Raw genomic sequence first — 16,975 nt, forward strand, 5'->3', positions numbered from 1 at the left:
TATGCATATAAATCTACCATCTATCATTGCTTAGTGATTTTTTTGCTTACATATTAGCTGAAAGCCAACTAAAAACCATCTTTGTCATGGGCTTAAGTACTTATAAAGCTGTGTCTGCAGAAAGACAAATACCCCATGATCTTACATATATGTATAATTTAAAAACTCAAAGAAGTATAAAGTGGAACAGTGGTTGCCAGGGTTTGAGGGGAGGATGGGATGGGGAGGTGGTGGTCAAACGACAGATGTTTCAGTTATGAATGATAAACGCATTATGGAGATCTACTATACAGTACAGTGCCTATGGCTAACAATACTGAATTGTAACTATGTAAAACTTATATCTTGTACAGTTTTACATTTATATACTTCATGACCCAGTAATCACTTCAAAGAGAATTTTTGGTTCACATACACCAGAAGACAGACTGTTGATATACATCACTGCTTGTAAGAATTAAAAAACTGGAACAACCCAAAGGCCTTTGACAGGAAAATGGACAAATTTTTTTGTAGCAGAGTCAAAAAATGGAATAGTATACAACTGTGAAAAATAGTGAACAACAATCTAGCTCAATCTAAGTAATACTATGTTGAATACAAAAATATATGCCTCAGAAAATTTTCACAAAATTTTAAAACAAGTATATGATAACAATTTGATAAGACTTTTTAAAAAGCAAAAGAAATAAAAAAATAAATACAAAAAATAAATAAATAAATAAATAAAACTTGTTAAGGGGTAGATCTTATATTAAGTTTACTAGACCACCTTCCCCCCACCACAGACACAAACTAGTAATATAAGTGGGAAGAAACTTTGTCAGGTGATGGTTATGACTATGGTGATGATGGATTCATGGGTTTACACTTAACCCCAAACATTTGTTTGCATACATAAAATATGTACCGCTTTTTACACATTAATCATACTTCATTAAAGATGTTAAAATTGTGTCTGATATTTAAGAATAAATTTTCTCAAGTTGTTAATATCTATGCTTAAAAAAGAGAAAAAGAAAAGAAACTCTTCTGTACAAGTTTTTGAAAAGCTCAAACTATTTTGTGTCTTTAGATAATGGGAAATATTTTGCAACTGGAAATTAGATCATTTAGAGAACCACTCAGTCTAAACTGTGAATGGTTAGGAACTGAGAAATTTTTATCTGCGATTCCTGATGCAGAACAATTATCAGTTGTGTCACAGATAAAAGCTTTGCCCTTTAATTTTGTTTTCAGCTTTTGCATGCCACGACCCTTGCACACAAAGAAGAGTCACACATGAAATGATGAACTGTGAAGAGAAAATTGGCTGTCCATGGTTTCTGGACTATAAGGTTGAGAAATAGAGCCCCCCATTTCCTTTCTGTATTGAGCACTTTTATGTTTATATAATGGCTAATAAGCCCTGTATTCATATAGGGAGAGGCAGGATTGTAATGAGTCTTCAGAGTACAATATCTTTTGTTTTCCAGATAAAATTATATAAACAAAATGTTTACATTAATTACTATTATAGTTTATTGTGATAAAAATGACAAGAAAACTAATCAGGTCTGAATTACCAAATCTAGTCAACAGAGTTTTAACCTTTAATTTACAAGAATAATAAGATTTTTACAATGTTCTAAAAGTTGAAATAAATCAACTTTTTAGGATAGTTAAATTTGACAGTGAAACTTGCTACATGATTATTCTAAGCAGAATTAACATGACGGTACAATAGTATTACTTATTGTGTTCCCATCCCAAACATTCACCATCGGTTATTGTTCTTATGTGTTTCATCCAAAAGCTAGTTCATGTGCATCTGTACATTCAACTTCAGAATTTAAAGAATGAACATTCATGTAACTGTCCTCACATATCGATATGGAAACAAAAGACAGCCTTGCACAGTTTAATAACGAGCAATACAGAAAGAGTAGCACAAATGGACACTCAGTCAACTCCTCTAAAAGAGATAATGATATTTATACATGACAGTTTCTATACTGATATAATATTCTTGGAAATCCCTTCTTAGAGATAGTTTAAAGGAATTAGAAGCATATTGTTTTGATGGAAAAGTTTGGGGCTAAGTAATAGACTTACCTATCTCTAAGAAGATGGATAAAGATTCAAAAGTCCGGTAAAAATCAGTAGAATATTCAAGGAGACTTAGTTTCAACTTCTCAGAACATAAAAAAGATAATTTTTGAACTCCAAAAATTATACATTTTTCTAATCTATTAAATCATATGCTCATGTTGCTTTTTTCACACACCAAATTAACTACTAATTTGTTCCCTGATTTATGCCATGGATGCCTAATACCTGGCTCATAGAATGTGACTCCAAATTTTGAACCCAAAGTACATATAGAATCATATATGACACAACCTCAGGCAGCTATAAAGTCTAATTTGTAGCTAGCACTTGAGTTAAATGTATTTGCTATGCTAAACATACAATTTGAGCAGGGAAACACTTTTTCATGATATATAAATGCCTTTTCTAATAAATGGGAGCTAAAAGAGGTATTCAGCAGAAGAAAACTCTGAAAGACTGGATGGACAGTGAGCAAAGGACCATTTCAAAGTATTTTTTAGCACATCTTCCATTGCTTGAGAAGCACTAAACAAAGGAGATCACTTTCCCATAAATAATCAATTACAAACTCTTAGAGATGGAATGTGTCTTAAGAGACAGTTCATGCAATCTTTGACAGATGCATCCATCCTTCAAACTACCACCAAAAGTGGAATTTCATTTATTTCTCAGTATCTCCGTAACTGGGGAAACCACTGCTCCTTATGGCAGCCCATCTGATTTAAAGAAGCTTAAGTTGTCAGATTTACTTTTTTTCATACTATGCACAGTAGTCTTTCTGTCTAAAACTTTCATCTTTCATTCATTGATACTATTGCTATCCCATGGGAATCCATAGAATGACTTTTCTTTCACATGTTACCTTTTTTAATATTTGAACATAGGCTTTACCTTCATTATTACCCTTATGTCTTCTTTAACTGTATCATTTCAGATAAATCCTTTCTTACCTGAATTTAAATTTCCTAATGTATAAAAGAAAAAAAAAGTTTAAAAAACAATTTATAGCTTGTATAGCTGTAAATTTCTGTTAAATTTCTTTTTACTTTTGATCTCTCAATTTCTTTCTTTCTTTTTTTTTTTTTTTTTTTTTTTTTTTTTGTCTTTTTGCCTTTTCTAGGGCTGCTCCCGCGGCATATGGAGATTCCCAGGCTAGGGGTCTAATCGGAGCTGTAGCTGCTGGCCTATGCCAGAGCCACAGCAACGCACAGGATCTGAGCTGTGTCTGCAACCCACACCACAGCTCATGGCAATGGCGGATCCTTAACCCACTGAGCAAGGCCAGGGATCGAATCCGCAACCTCATGGTTCCTAGTCGGATTCATTAACCACTGAGCCATGACGGGAACTCCCGATCTCTCAATTTCTTTAAAAAATTTTGTTATAGTTGATTCACAGTGTTCTGTCAATTTCTGATGTATAGCAAAGTGACCCAGTCATACATATACATTCTTTTTCTCACATTATTCTCCATCATGTTTCATCACAAGTGATTAGATATAGTTCCCTGTGCTGTATAACAGGGTCTCATTGCTTATCTGCTCCAAAAGCATTGGTTGCATCTATTAACCCCAAACTCCCAGTCCATCCCACTCCCTCCCCCTCGGCGACCACAAGCCTGTTCTCCAAGTCCATCAGTTTTTTTTTTTTTCCATAGAAAAGTTCATTTGTGCCTTATATTAAATTCCAGATATAAGTGATATCTTATGGTATTTCTCTTTCTCTTTCTGACTTACTTCACTCAGTATGAGAGTCTCTAGTTCCATCCATGTTGCTACAAGAGGCATTATTTTGTTCTTTTTATGGCCGAGTAGTATTCCATTGTGTATATATACCATATCTTAATCCATTCATCTGTCGATGGACATTTAGATTGTTTCCATGTCTTCGCCATTGTGAATAGCATTGCTATGAACTTCAACAAAAGTTCTGTCCGGATATATGCCCAAGGGTGGGATTGCTGGATCAAATGGTAGTTCTATGTTTAGTTTTCTGAGGTACCTCCATACTGTTTTCCATAGTGGTTGTACCAATTTACCTTCCCACCAACAGTGAAGGAGGGTTCCCTTTCCTCCACACACTCTTCAGCATTTGTAATTTGTTGACTTGTTAATGATGGCCATTCTGACAGGTGTGAGGTGGTACCTCATACTTGTTCTGATTTGCATCTCTCTAATAAATAGTAATGTTGATCATTTTTTCATGTGCCTGTTGGCCACCTATAAATCTTCTTTGGAGAAACGTCTATTCAGGTCTTGTGCTCATTTTAAAATTGGTTTGTTTTTTGTTTTTTGGGGGTTTTTTTTGGCTGTTGAGTTGTGTAAGTTTTTCGTATATTTTAGAGATTATGCCCTTGTCAGTTGCATCATTTGAAATTACTTTTTCCCATTCCATAGGATGTCTTTTTTTTTTTTTTTTTAATGGTTTCCTTTGCTGTACAAAATCTTTTAAGTTTGATTATGTCCTATTGGTTTATTTTTGTTTTTATTTCTTTAGAAAGGAACTAGAAAATATAAGGAGCAGCCAAGAAAAATTAGAAAATTCATTTACAGAGATGCAAGCCGATTCAAAGGCATTTAAGATCAGAATGAATAATGCAGAGGAATGAATTAGTGACTTGAAGCAACACTGGGAACTCACAATCTTGTTAAATTGTATGTGTACTCTAGTTCATTTGAACGGAATGCTCTGTATAAATCTGTCAGGTTGATCAGGTCTAAAATTTCATCTAAGATTTAAGGCTGCTATTTTCCTGTTGACTTCTATTTGGATGAGCTATCCACTGATGTAAGTGGGATGTTGAAGTCCCCTACAATTATCATGTTCCTATAAATTTCTCCCTTTAGTTATGTTAATAATTATTTTATGTATTTCGATACTCCTATGTTAATATATTAATACATAATGTTTTTTTGATGAATTACTCTCCTTATCACTATAATGCCCATCTTTGTCTCTTGTTACTCTTTTTGGTTTGAGGTCTATTTTGTCTGATACAAGTATAGCTATTCCCACTTTCTTTTGGCTGTCATGCTTGGAGTATTATCTTCTATCCCCTCACTTTGAGCATATTTGTCTTAAGAACTAAGCTGAGACTCTAGGAGGTAGCATATCATAGGGTCTTGTCCATTAATCCATCCAGCTGTTCTGTGTCTTTTCATTGGTAAATTCGACCCTTATGCCTTTTGAGTATAACTGTAAATTGATTGTTTCTTTTCTCTTCCATTTATGTCTTTCTTTATGATGTTTTTCCGTTTCCTCTTTTTTAAATGGTTTGGTCTCTGGTCTAGATTTCTGCTTTGTGATTATCATGAGGTTTGTATAAAAATGTCTCATAAAATAGTACTTTTTCTGCTAAGTTATTTTCCCCTTCCTCTTTTTGTTGTTGTTTCAAATTACTGTCCCTTTTTATGTTTTAAGTCAATTACCAAACTGAAGTAGCTGTAGCTATTTTTTTACTGTTTTTCTCTTTAAGCTTTATTCTAAAACCTCTCATGTTTTTTAAATGCTCTCCCATTTGTTATTATTACTTACATGGTTGGAATAACATCTGCCATCTGCCTTTTCCCTCCCATATGTCTCTTTTTTTCTTTGTTCCTTCTTTTGTTATTTTCTTTTATATTAAATGCATACATTCCAGAATAACATTTTAAGTTTCTTTAGTGATTATTAACTTTAAGTTATTTTCTTATGATACATATCCAAGGTTTAGGATATACATCATCATAATCTACTTTAGATTTATATTAATTTAATTATAGTAAGGTATAAAAGGGACCCTTCTGTGGCTCCATTTTCTTCCCCACATATGTGCTATTACTGTTACAGATAACTCTGCTATGTAGGGTACAGTCCTAAAACTACAATGTTATAATTATTACTTGAATAACCTTATATCCTTTTAAAAAGCCAAGAAAGGAAAGGAGAATACAAATACATTTACATGATTTTTAAATAACTTTCTTATTTACCCTCTGTGTTTTTCTTCATTTCTACCTGCTAATTAAATTCACCATTTTTTTGTCGCCCCCCTCCAACATAGTCTATAATTGTTTTTACGCAATTTATTTTTCAGTCTGTCAGTAGAAAAAAAAAAAAGAATATATATGTAAATATTCAGTCTTTTACATGTGCCTACTTAACATTTTGTATTCAAATCAGCATTGGTTTTATTTTATTTTTTTATTTTTTTATTTTTTTTTGTCTTTTTGCTATTTCTTTGGGCCGCTCCCACGGCATATGGAGGTTCCCAGGCTAGGGGTCGAATCAGAGCTGTAGCCACTGGCCTACGCCAGAGCCACAGCAACACGGGATCCAAGCTGCATCTGCGACCTACACCACAGCTCAGGGCAACACCGGATCGTTAACCCACTGAGCCAAGGCAGGGACCGAACCCGCAACCTCATGGTTCCTAGTCAGATTTGTTAACCACTGCGCCACGACGGGAACTCCTGGTTTTATTTTAAATAGCCAAAACTAAAAATAATTCAGATATCCACATACAGATGAAGGAATAAACAAATAATTGATTTATTCTTTATATATTCTGTTTTTAAAGTTTGTGTGTGTGTGTGTGTGTGTGTGTGTGTGTGTGTGTATGTTAGAATTCCTCTACAGGGTGACTTCCTTGGGAACTTTCTTTCCTATTGCTTTTAAAGTAGATCTTCTAGCGAAACATTTTCTCAGTTTGTGTTTAATTTGAATGTATTTATTATATCTTAATTTGGAGAGAGTTTTCCTCTATATAAAATTCCTTATTGACAGGTTTTTATTCTTCCTATTTTAGGAGTTTGAATATGTTATCACACTGCTTTCTATCCTCCACTGTATCTGAAATATATCTGTAAATTATACTGGGAATATAATATGCATTTATAACCTTATACCATACATAAACTTTATACATGATGAGTCATTTTTCTCCTGCTGTTTCCAGGATTTTTTCTCATTTTTGGATTTCACTATTTTGAGTCTGCATCTGGGTATGTGTCTATTAGACCTACTAGGCATTTGCTGATCTTAGTGAATGTGGATAGCATTTTCATAAAATTTTGCTAATTATTCCTTCAAAAATTTTTCCTGTTTCTTTCTTTCTATTCTCTCTGGCACTTTTTAAAATGTATATATTGACATGTTTATTAGTACTCCAAATTTCTTTGAGGCTCTTCTATTTTTTTCTGTGCTTTTATCTCCCTTTGTAGTTAAGATTGCATGATACTAATTATTTTTTAAATCTACAATTGAGCCTCACTACTTGATTATTTTTATATTATTGCACTTTTTTTTGTCTTTTTTTTTTTTTTTTTTTGTCTTTGTAGGGCCACACCTGCTGCATATGGAGGTTACCAGGATAGGAGCTGAATCAGAGCTGTAGCTGCTGACCTACACCATAGCCACAGCAATGCCAGATCCTAGCTGTGTCTACAAACTACACCACAGCTTATCCTTAATCCACTGAGCAAGGCCAGTGATGGAACCTATGTCCTCATGGATGCTAGTCAGACTCATGTCAGCTGAGCCACTATGGGAACTCCTTATTGCACTTTTTAACTCCAGAACCTCCATTAGTCTTTTAAGAAATAATTTCTATCTTTATTGTTATTCATTTTTGATGAGTGAGTGTTTTTCTTCCCTCTTTAATTCTTTCAACAGTTACTTTTGATTCTTTGAATATTTTTATAATAGCTGCTTTGAATTTTTTGTCTTCTATGCCCAACATCTAGGCACAATAAAGGTACATTTTAATGTCTGCTTTATTTTCCTGTAAATCCATCATGCTTTTTCTATATTTTCATGCTGTGTAACTTTTTTTTATTATTGTTAATGTAGAAACTGGACTTTTACATAATTTGTATAGCAATTATTTTGTGTTAAATTGTTGGATTTTATATCTCCTGATAAACTGTTATCATTCCTTTTCTTCAAAATGATTAATTTCACAGGCAAAAGAACTAGTGCTTAATGTATTTAACCTTAAAATAATAATTTATTGGAGTTCCTGTTGTGGCTCAGTGGTTAACGAATCTGACTAGGAACCATGAGGTTGTGGGTTCGATCCCTGGCCTTGCTCAGTGGGTTAAGGATCCGGCATTGCCGTGAGCTGTGGTGTAGGTTGCAGGCGGGGCTCAGATTCTGTGTTGCTGTGGCTCTGGCATAGGCCAGTGGCTACAGCTCTGATTCGACCCCTAGCCTGGGAATATCCATATGCCGTGGGAGTGGCCTAATAAATGGCAAAAAGACAAAAATAAATAAATAATAATAATAATAACTTATCTAGATACTCATATTGCAACAGAACAAAGGGTGGGGGAAAAATGTATACATGTAAGGATAACTTGACCCCCTTGCTGTACAGTGGGAAAAAAATAAATTAACAACAAAAAAATAATAACTTATTAAGAGGAAGTTTAATATGTGACATTTAGTTACTTGTGGTTAAAGTATTTTACTTTTTTTAGTGATGAAGTACTTGTTTAATTTCACTGTTGACGTTATTTTCTGCCTACATTTTTGTGATATTGTTTAGACTTGCAATTAAAACCTAGCTCCTACCAGGGTTATTAGTTTTGTACTTTAAAAATATTAATCTGGAAATGAATGAGAACTTTAGGAGTGCAGTCTCAATAAATGCATCTGCTACTATATCTGTGGTAGTATTTTTTATTCTCTTTGTTTTGTTATGCTATTCAAGAAAACATAATACTAATAAATGCTGTATTGTTCTTGACTATCAGTAAGTTTCTTAGACTAGAATTTGTTTTGTTATCTTCTCTCCAAATATGACTCATATATGTTCACAAGGATGGTGAGTAGAATTTCACCAATTTGCCTGTTTATCTTCCTGGATTATTTTGAAACTCTTTTGGATCTTAAGCATCAAGGACCATTCTAAAATAGTTAGTCTTTCAGGTGTTTTCTTCTTTTAATGTATCTGCTACTCTGGGGCCAGCATATGCAGCAAGATTTCCTGTTAGCCAGGCCTATACACAAAGTTCAAAGGACAATTATATCTAGTCTCCTCCATGTTTATCTGCCTGCATTTCACTGAAAATCCAGTTGTGTGGTGGGAATGCCTTTAGCCGTTATGTTAAAAATCTTACCCTACATGGTTTTTTTTGGGAGGGGGGCACCCTGTGGCATATAGAGCTCCTGGGCCAGGGACAAGATCCAAGTTGCAGTTGCAACCTATGCCACAGCTGTGGCAACACTGGATCCTTTAACCCACCATGCCAGCCAGGGATCTAGGATTGAACCTTCCTTCTGGCACTGCAGAGACACTGCTGATCCCATTGTGCCACAGTGGGAATTCCTTATTCTACTGTTTAAATGCAGTACATAATTAAATAGAAATAATATTCCATGGGTTAAATAATTTCACCATTTTCTCTATACCTATCCTTATCTCTAGATCTTGGATCACTAAATTAGGTAAGGTAGTAAAACATTTTCTAGGGTTCTTTAAAAAATCCATTTATTAGCGTTCCCATTGTGCCTCAACCAGGTTATGAACCCAACTTATATCCAGGAGGATGCAGGTTCAATCCCTGGCCTCACTCAGTGGGTTAAGGATCTGCATTGCCATGAGCTATGGAACAGGTCTCAGATTGGATCTAGTGTTGCTGTGGCTATAGCGTAGGCCAGTGGCTGCAGCTCCCATTCAACCTCTACTCCAGGAACTTCCATATGCCATGGGTACAGCCCTCAATAAATAAATAAATAAATAAATAAATCCATTTATTTATGGAGCACTAGATCTAATTTATCTTAAATATATACATTTAAAGAAGAATCAACTAACAAAGTCTATCCATGCTAACTGAGAAAATGTCCCTTGATTAGTCATCCTCAGAAGGTATTATCAGCTGAAAAGATCAAATATCCTTTAAAAACCTATGAGAAACTTTCTTTCTGGCTTATAAATCGAATTATTGATTACTTATTAGCTCAAAGCACAGCCTTGGTTGCCCCTCAGATGCTGAACCAGATGTGGCTTCTAGATAAATGAAACTGAACAGCTATGAACAACCTTCCCATTTTGCTCAGAAATTAAGCATGTAAATATGCTGCCTAAACCTCAATTCCAGTGCTATTAGAGTCACATGTTTCTTTTAGTGATACAGTTTGTGCTAACATCCTAAATAAAATTAGGTGACTAGATACCACATAATACTGGTTTTAACTCTTTGAATGAAGTAGGAGGAAACTTTCAGAACTTGAATATTTGCATATTCAAGCCTACAGAGTGCATTTAAAGAGTTCACCTAGAATGCAAAGTTTGCTTTTTATTTGAATACATGTTTTTGAGAGGAAAAATTATATATTCAAAGCTTATGCCTCACACACTTTCAAATCTTCAAGTAGAGGCAATCAAGTAAACGGAATAGTTCAGTGGACTAAAAGTCAAGTTAAATACACTGTTCTTGGGTTTAACCTGAACTCTGCACTTGAACAACTATTTTACTTACCTTAGGTTTTCATTTCCTTTTTAAGGAAGAAAATGGAGTAGTTCATTTTAAAAATAAGATATATACTCTTTAATCATCATTCTGCTTCAAAAATAACTTTAAAAGTATAGTTACGAAATGCATAATTCATAAAATAATGTGAAATAAAATAAAATAGAATAAAATCATAGAACAGGAGCTATCCATCTTTATAATTATACTAGTTTTTTTTAAAAAAAATTCTTGAATGTTCACATACCCTTTTTCCCTCATCTTCTTCCATTTTCTTATGCTAACAAAGAAGAGTTGGCGTCCCTGAAATTGGAGTTAATTGAGGTCAAATAAGTACCAGAATAAGGAGTTTCCATCATAGTGCAGCAGAAACGAATCTGACTAGTAATCATGAAGTTGTGGGTTTGATCCCTGGCCTCGCTCAGTGGGTTATAGATCCAGCGTTGCCATGAGCTGTGGTACAGAGGAGGCCCAGATCCCATGTTGCTGTTGCTGTGGCTGTGGTGTAGGCTGGCAGCTATAGCTCTGATTCCATCCCTTTCCTGGGAACCTCCAAATGCCATGGGTATGGTCCTTAAAAAAAAAAAAAAAGTACCAGAATAACGCGTATCACCACATGACTGTGTTGACAATCAGAGGGATAAAGGCAAGTATGAAATAGGGAGGCAGGAGGTGACTAAATTTTTTTTTTTTTTTTTTTTTTTTGTGTTTTTGGTATTTCTTTGGGCCACTCCCGCAGCATATGGAGGTTCCCAAACTAGGGGTTTAATCAGAGCCGTAGCCACCGGCCTACGCCAGAGCCATGGCAACGCGGGATCCCAGCCGCGTCTGCAACCTACACCACAGCTCACGGCAACGCCGGATCATCAACCCACTGAGCAAGGGCAAGGACCGAACCCGCAACCTCATGATTCCTAGTCGGATTCGTTAACCTACTGCGCCACGACGGGAACTCCAATGAATTTATCAGAAATTTGACAGTGTTCTAGTTAATCTTTTCAACAACATAGAAAATTATCCCTAACTTAAAACACAAGAAAATGAGGCAGACTAACTTGAAATCCATGTGATCAGGGTCTACATATGTCTACTTTGTATTTCTAAAATTAAAAGAGCACCTTTGTATAGTAGATACTCAATAAATATGCGTCAGTAAATTAACTTTTCATGACAGATTTTCAATGCCACAGAACATCAGTGTCCACTGTGTCCTAGCCCATAAAAATAAACTTGTACATTAATATGAAGTATTATTTTTTGAATTGTTCTTTGATAATTCCTTTTGCATTCTTCACTTGCTCCTCTGACTTCCCAATTCTCTCCATTTTCAAACAGAAGGAGGAAACGGTCAGACCCATCCTTGTTTCCAGCTTCTATATACCTTGTCCTTTGCATGAGCAAAGCTTTTCAGTTTTCACAAGTAGTTTCACCCCATTTCACTCTTCCAAAGACAAGTGTTTCATCAAAAGATGATTAATCAACTCCAATTCATAAAGGGCTTATGATCAACAAGTCTGCATGAATGCAGTACCTTAATTTTAATTCCTTGATTCTTATCTTCTTAGGCCCTATAATCACATCTTTTCATCATTCCTTAACTCATGACCTAAGTGCCAATTGTAGCCTTTCTTTATTGTGTACTGTTGATAGATTCTTGTTCCTATAGTTGTGTTTATTATCGCTTCCCAGGATTCATTTTTGAGAACAAAATTCTACCATTGAAATAAAAATTAGAATGTAATGTATCTTTGGGACCCCGCATCATATTAAATAGATAATACTCCTTTTAGAACTATCACTGAATTACAACCAATTACAAATCCATGTTATGCTATAAAGTATACCCTACTAATTTAAATATACAATGACAGTGGTCTCTCAGTGTTTCAAAGCCTTCCTACAAAACACTTATTTTACGTATTTTAAAATCTTTATATAGCTCATTCTGTTAGTTTTTAATCTGCTTGATCCAGTTTTTCAACGCAAAAAACAACTCTACAGAACCCCCATAAAGCTCTCTTTCCGTAACCCTCATCCACATTATCATTCTTATTCTTAAGTTTTCTCCCCCTCATATTATGTTAGAACTACACGTGACTTCAGTTGTTTCACATAAAAACAATACAGTGTTTCATAGGCTCTGACCTCTTCCTGGACTGCTTTTCTTATCTTTCTCCACTTGGAAAACTTTACACATCCTTCAAGATCCATGTAAAATACCATATACTTTTAGGGATCTCATCTGTGCCAAGTGGTTTCCTTGGTATAATTCTTAAGAACATTTGATAGGAGGAGAATGTGAATTCTAGTTCTGCTATGAAGATGATGAGTTCTCCATAGATTCTGATTTGAGTCATCATCAATTATAACCTACAAAATTTTGCCTGACACATTTATTTTCAATAAGTTTTTTACAAAGCTATGGCTGTATTGCTTTCTCTGAAGCCTACTACTCATTAGGTCCATGTTCCATCAAAAAACATTATCCAGGTATGTGACTAATTTTCTCATCTGCCAAGACTTTCATTTTGCTTATGTTTTAGGATATTAAGAAACACGTCTAATTTAGCACCATCTAAAAATGTGATGAATAGAATTGCTTTCACAAATGTTTAAAAAATATTTAAATATCCAACAAAAAGTCTTTAATAAGAACCACAAATACATCTACTTAGAATTTCACTTATCAATGTTGAATAATATTCATTACTCAATTTGATATATACCTTAAAATAATTACAATATTGATTTTTTTCACAGGTTTTGTTATTTCTTTTTTGGTCAAGATTTGAATTTTTAGGTCTTTGTTACTTAATGCAAGATAAACTTTTTCCCATTGAAATTACTTTGATTTTTCACACTTATGCTTTCTATTTGCTTCAATTTGACTTAAATCCAAGAGAGATTTCTGTGCAACCACTATATTCTTTTTTTTTTTTTTTTTGTCCTTTTAGGGCCACCCTTGAGGCATATGGAAGTTCCAAGGCTAGGGTTCAAATCAGAGCTGTAGCCATCAGCCTACGCCATAGCCACAACAACGCCAGATCCAATCCACGTCTGAGATCTATACCACAGCTCATGGCAACAGTGGATCCTTAACTCAATGAGCAATGCCAGGGACTGAACCTGTATCCTCATGGATGCCAGGCAGATTTGTTTCCACTGAGCCACAATGGGAACCCCAATAAATGTAGTTTTTAAATACTCCATTTACATTTAGAACAATGGACCTTTATTTTTCCTTTCTTCAGTTTTCCTTATCTTGTTTTGTCTACAATGTTAAATTAACTTCATAATATAAACTGCTTAGCTTTTATGCCCTTTCTATTTTCTAGAGGAGTTTATATAAAAATTAAATATTCTTGGAAAATAGGTAGAGTTCATGTGTATGTAGTGTGTAAAGACAGTGCTATTTGTATGTGAAGACACCTCTGGTGTTGTCTGGTATTTGTTTATTTTTAATGAAAATATGAAAGGTGATATATTTAATTCTCATTTTCAATTTTTTTAGACTTGATTTATTCAGTATTGTATTTCATCATGAGCTAATTCTATTATATATTTTTCTAAGAATTTAATTTTTTTAGACAGTCTATTTAGTTGGTTGTTGTCTACACCATGTATTTCTTGCTTTACTTTTACTCCTAAAATTTTTATTTCTTTGATTTTGTTATGCTGCTCCAAATTCAACTTTTTGAATTTTTTTGAATTAAATGATTAGTTGATTAAATATATTTATAGATCTCAAACTAAAATGTTTCTACACAGAAAATAAACCATCAATAAAGTCAAAATACAATCTAAAGAATGGGAAAAATATTTGCAAACCATATATCTGATAAAGGGTTATTATCCAAAATATGTAAAAGACTCAGACTGCTCCATAGCAGTAAAACAAATAACCCAGTTAAAATGGGCAAATAATTAGAATAAATATTTTTCCAAAGAAGATATACAGAAGACAAACAGATATGAGAAGGGTGTTCAACATCACTAGTCATTAAGGAAATGCAAATTAAAATGATAGTGGGGGGTGGGATCAAGATGAGGGAGAAGTAAGACACAATGCTCACCTTCTCCCACACACACATCAAATAAAAAAAAAAAATCTATGTGTAGAATGACTTGAAAAAAAACTAAATACTGGCAGAATACCTTAAACCTCCAAAAAGGGCAAGAAACCATCCACATAACTGGGCAGAACAAAAGGATAAAGAGAGAGGGAGGAATCACTACTGAACTAGCAATCCTGAAAGGGAGCTGTGAAAGAGGAAAGGAACTCATACCCAGGGAAGCCACCTAACTGACAGGGAAATCAGCCAAAATGGAGAGAACTCAAAACCTCAAAGAAAAGCACAGCAGCTAGACTGAGAAGGGCACAGCAGAGAGCCACCCACACAGACAACTGGTACTACCTTCAGCAAACCACATCCTAAAACGATCAGAATAGGGCTAGGTGCTGAGTCTCAGGCTCCAGATGTCTGTTCCAGGGAGAGGACTAGGGTTGGCTGTGTGGAGACAGACTGAGGGGCTAAGGAGTGATGAGTCAAGGGCTGGGGAACAGAATGTCACATCCAAGGGAACCAAGGAGGGGGCCTAACCCTGCAGAAGAAAGCAGGATTGTTGGGGAGGGCAAGAGGAAGAGAGGCGAACCACCATAGGAATAGCTTTCTCTGAGAATGTGTGGACTCTTGGAGGGTGGGGCTATGGGCAGCAAGGTGCCTCTTGAGTGGGCTATGGACAACAGCACCTTTTGTGTGCTTTATGGATGATGGCCACTTTTGTGCTGGCTGTGGGTGGCAGTACCTCCGGCATGCACTAAGGCATAGGCGGCAAACCAGCCAGAGAAATGTCTGGTCTGCCAGCATTAGTTGTCCAGGAATAGGCACTACCTGTGGCAGCAGTCACCTCAGAGGTCAGCACAGAGGAGGGCACTGCAACTGAGCACCAGACGTTGTTGCTTTCACTCCCCTGGGAATGCACACGCCCTGCTGCTGCTAAGTTCAAATGCTCCAGGCACTGCCTAAACCTGTCTGAGGGTGACTGTCACTTCCCAGGGCTTTGCAACTAGGAGCAGCCTGTGCCACTTTTCCGTGGGTCCTTGTAACTGTCAAGGGTCCAGCAACCCACTTGTCCAACTAGTAGCCCTGACAAGTGCATCCATCTCCCTGGAAGCAAGTGGAGCACCCTATGAAGGGGATAAGAGTCTGCACACACTGAAAAAACAAACAGGAAGCATCCAGCTCCCACCGCCAACACACACACACAAATAGAAAGCCCTCATAAAATAACCAGGGGTACTCCTACATATAAGTAACACTCTAAGACTACAATAGTTATTTTCTCTAAATTCACAGAATGAGATAAATATAAGCAAAATGAGAATCTCAGGAACCATTCGCAGTTAAAAGGACTAGAGAATTCACCTGAAGCAGCAAACAATGAAATAGACCTCTGCAGTCTAAGAGACACTGAGATCAAAAAGGAAAGAGTGAAAATAATTAAGGAATTAACAGTGAATATGAAGGAATTAAGAGTGGCTTAAAAAGTAATGCAGATTACTTTAGAAAGGAACTAGAAAACATAGGAGGAACCAAGAAAAATGAGAAAATTGAGTTGCAGAGATGAAAGCTGAGTTAAAGGCACCAAACAATAGAATTAATAATGCAGAGGAACAGATTAGTGACTTGCAAGATAGAATAATAGAAATCACCCAATAAGAGCAGCAGACAGAAAAACAAATGAAAAAATATGAAAACAATATGAGATCTATGGGATAATATAAAGCAGGACAATCTACATATAATATAGATTTCAGGAGAAAAAAAGGAAATAGAAAATATATTTGAAGAAATTATGTCTGAAAACTTTCTAAATCTAAAGGAAACAGATACCAAAATTCAGGAAGCACAGAAAGCCCCAAACAAGTTGAATGCCAACAGGCTCACACCAAGACATATTATAATAAAAATGACAAAATTAAAGAAAAAGAGAGGATTCTAAAGACAGCAAGAGAAAAACAAATAGTTAATTATACGAGAACCCCCATAAGGCTATCAGATGATTTCTCTACAGAAAAACTACAGGCCAGAACACAGTGGCAAGACATATCCAAAATTCTAAAAGGGAAAAATTTGTAGCCTAGAATACTCTATCCAGTAAGAATACCATTTAACAAAAGGGGAAATAAATAATTTATCCAACAAACAATAAAAGTACATCAATACTAAACCCATTCTAAAAGAAATACTGAAAGGGTTCCTCTAAATAAAAATGAAGAAGAAATACGGAAGGAGGAAAACACAATTGATAAGTATTCGCTTAAATGGGCCAATAAACATATCTAAAAGAGAAAAAAGGAAATATTGTAAAAGTGATGACAATACAAGGAACAGCAAAAGGATAAACATTAAGATATTGAAAAGTTA

The 16,975-nt window shown here is 35.2% G+C and overlaps 1 protein-coding gene across 5 annotated transcripts in view; it reads right to left on the reverse strand.

The window, feature by feature from the left end:
• LUZP2 (leucine zipper protein 2) overlaps positions 1-16,975 on the reverse strand; it is a 532,880-nt gene that overhangs the window by 463,544 nt on the left and 52,361 nt on the right. The gene's annotated exons all lie outside the window — the stretch shown is intronic.

The sequence above is a fragment of the Sus scrofa genome, chromosome 2 (assembly GCF_054392235.1).
Source record: "Sus scrofa isolate SSC_HxYL_T2T_F1_AM1 chromosome 2, Sscrofa_HxYL_maternal_Yorkshire_Landrace_v2.0, whole genome shotgun sequence".
NCBI classification, from domain to species: Eukaryota; Metazoa; Chordata; class Mammalia; order Artiodactyla; family Suidae; genus Sus; species Sus scrofa.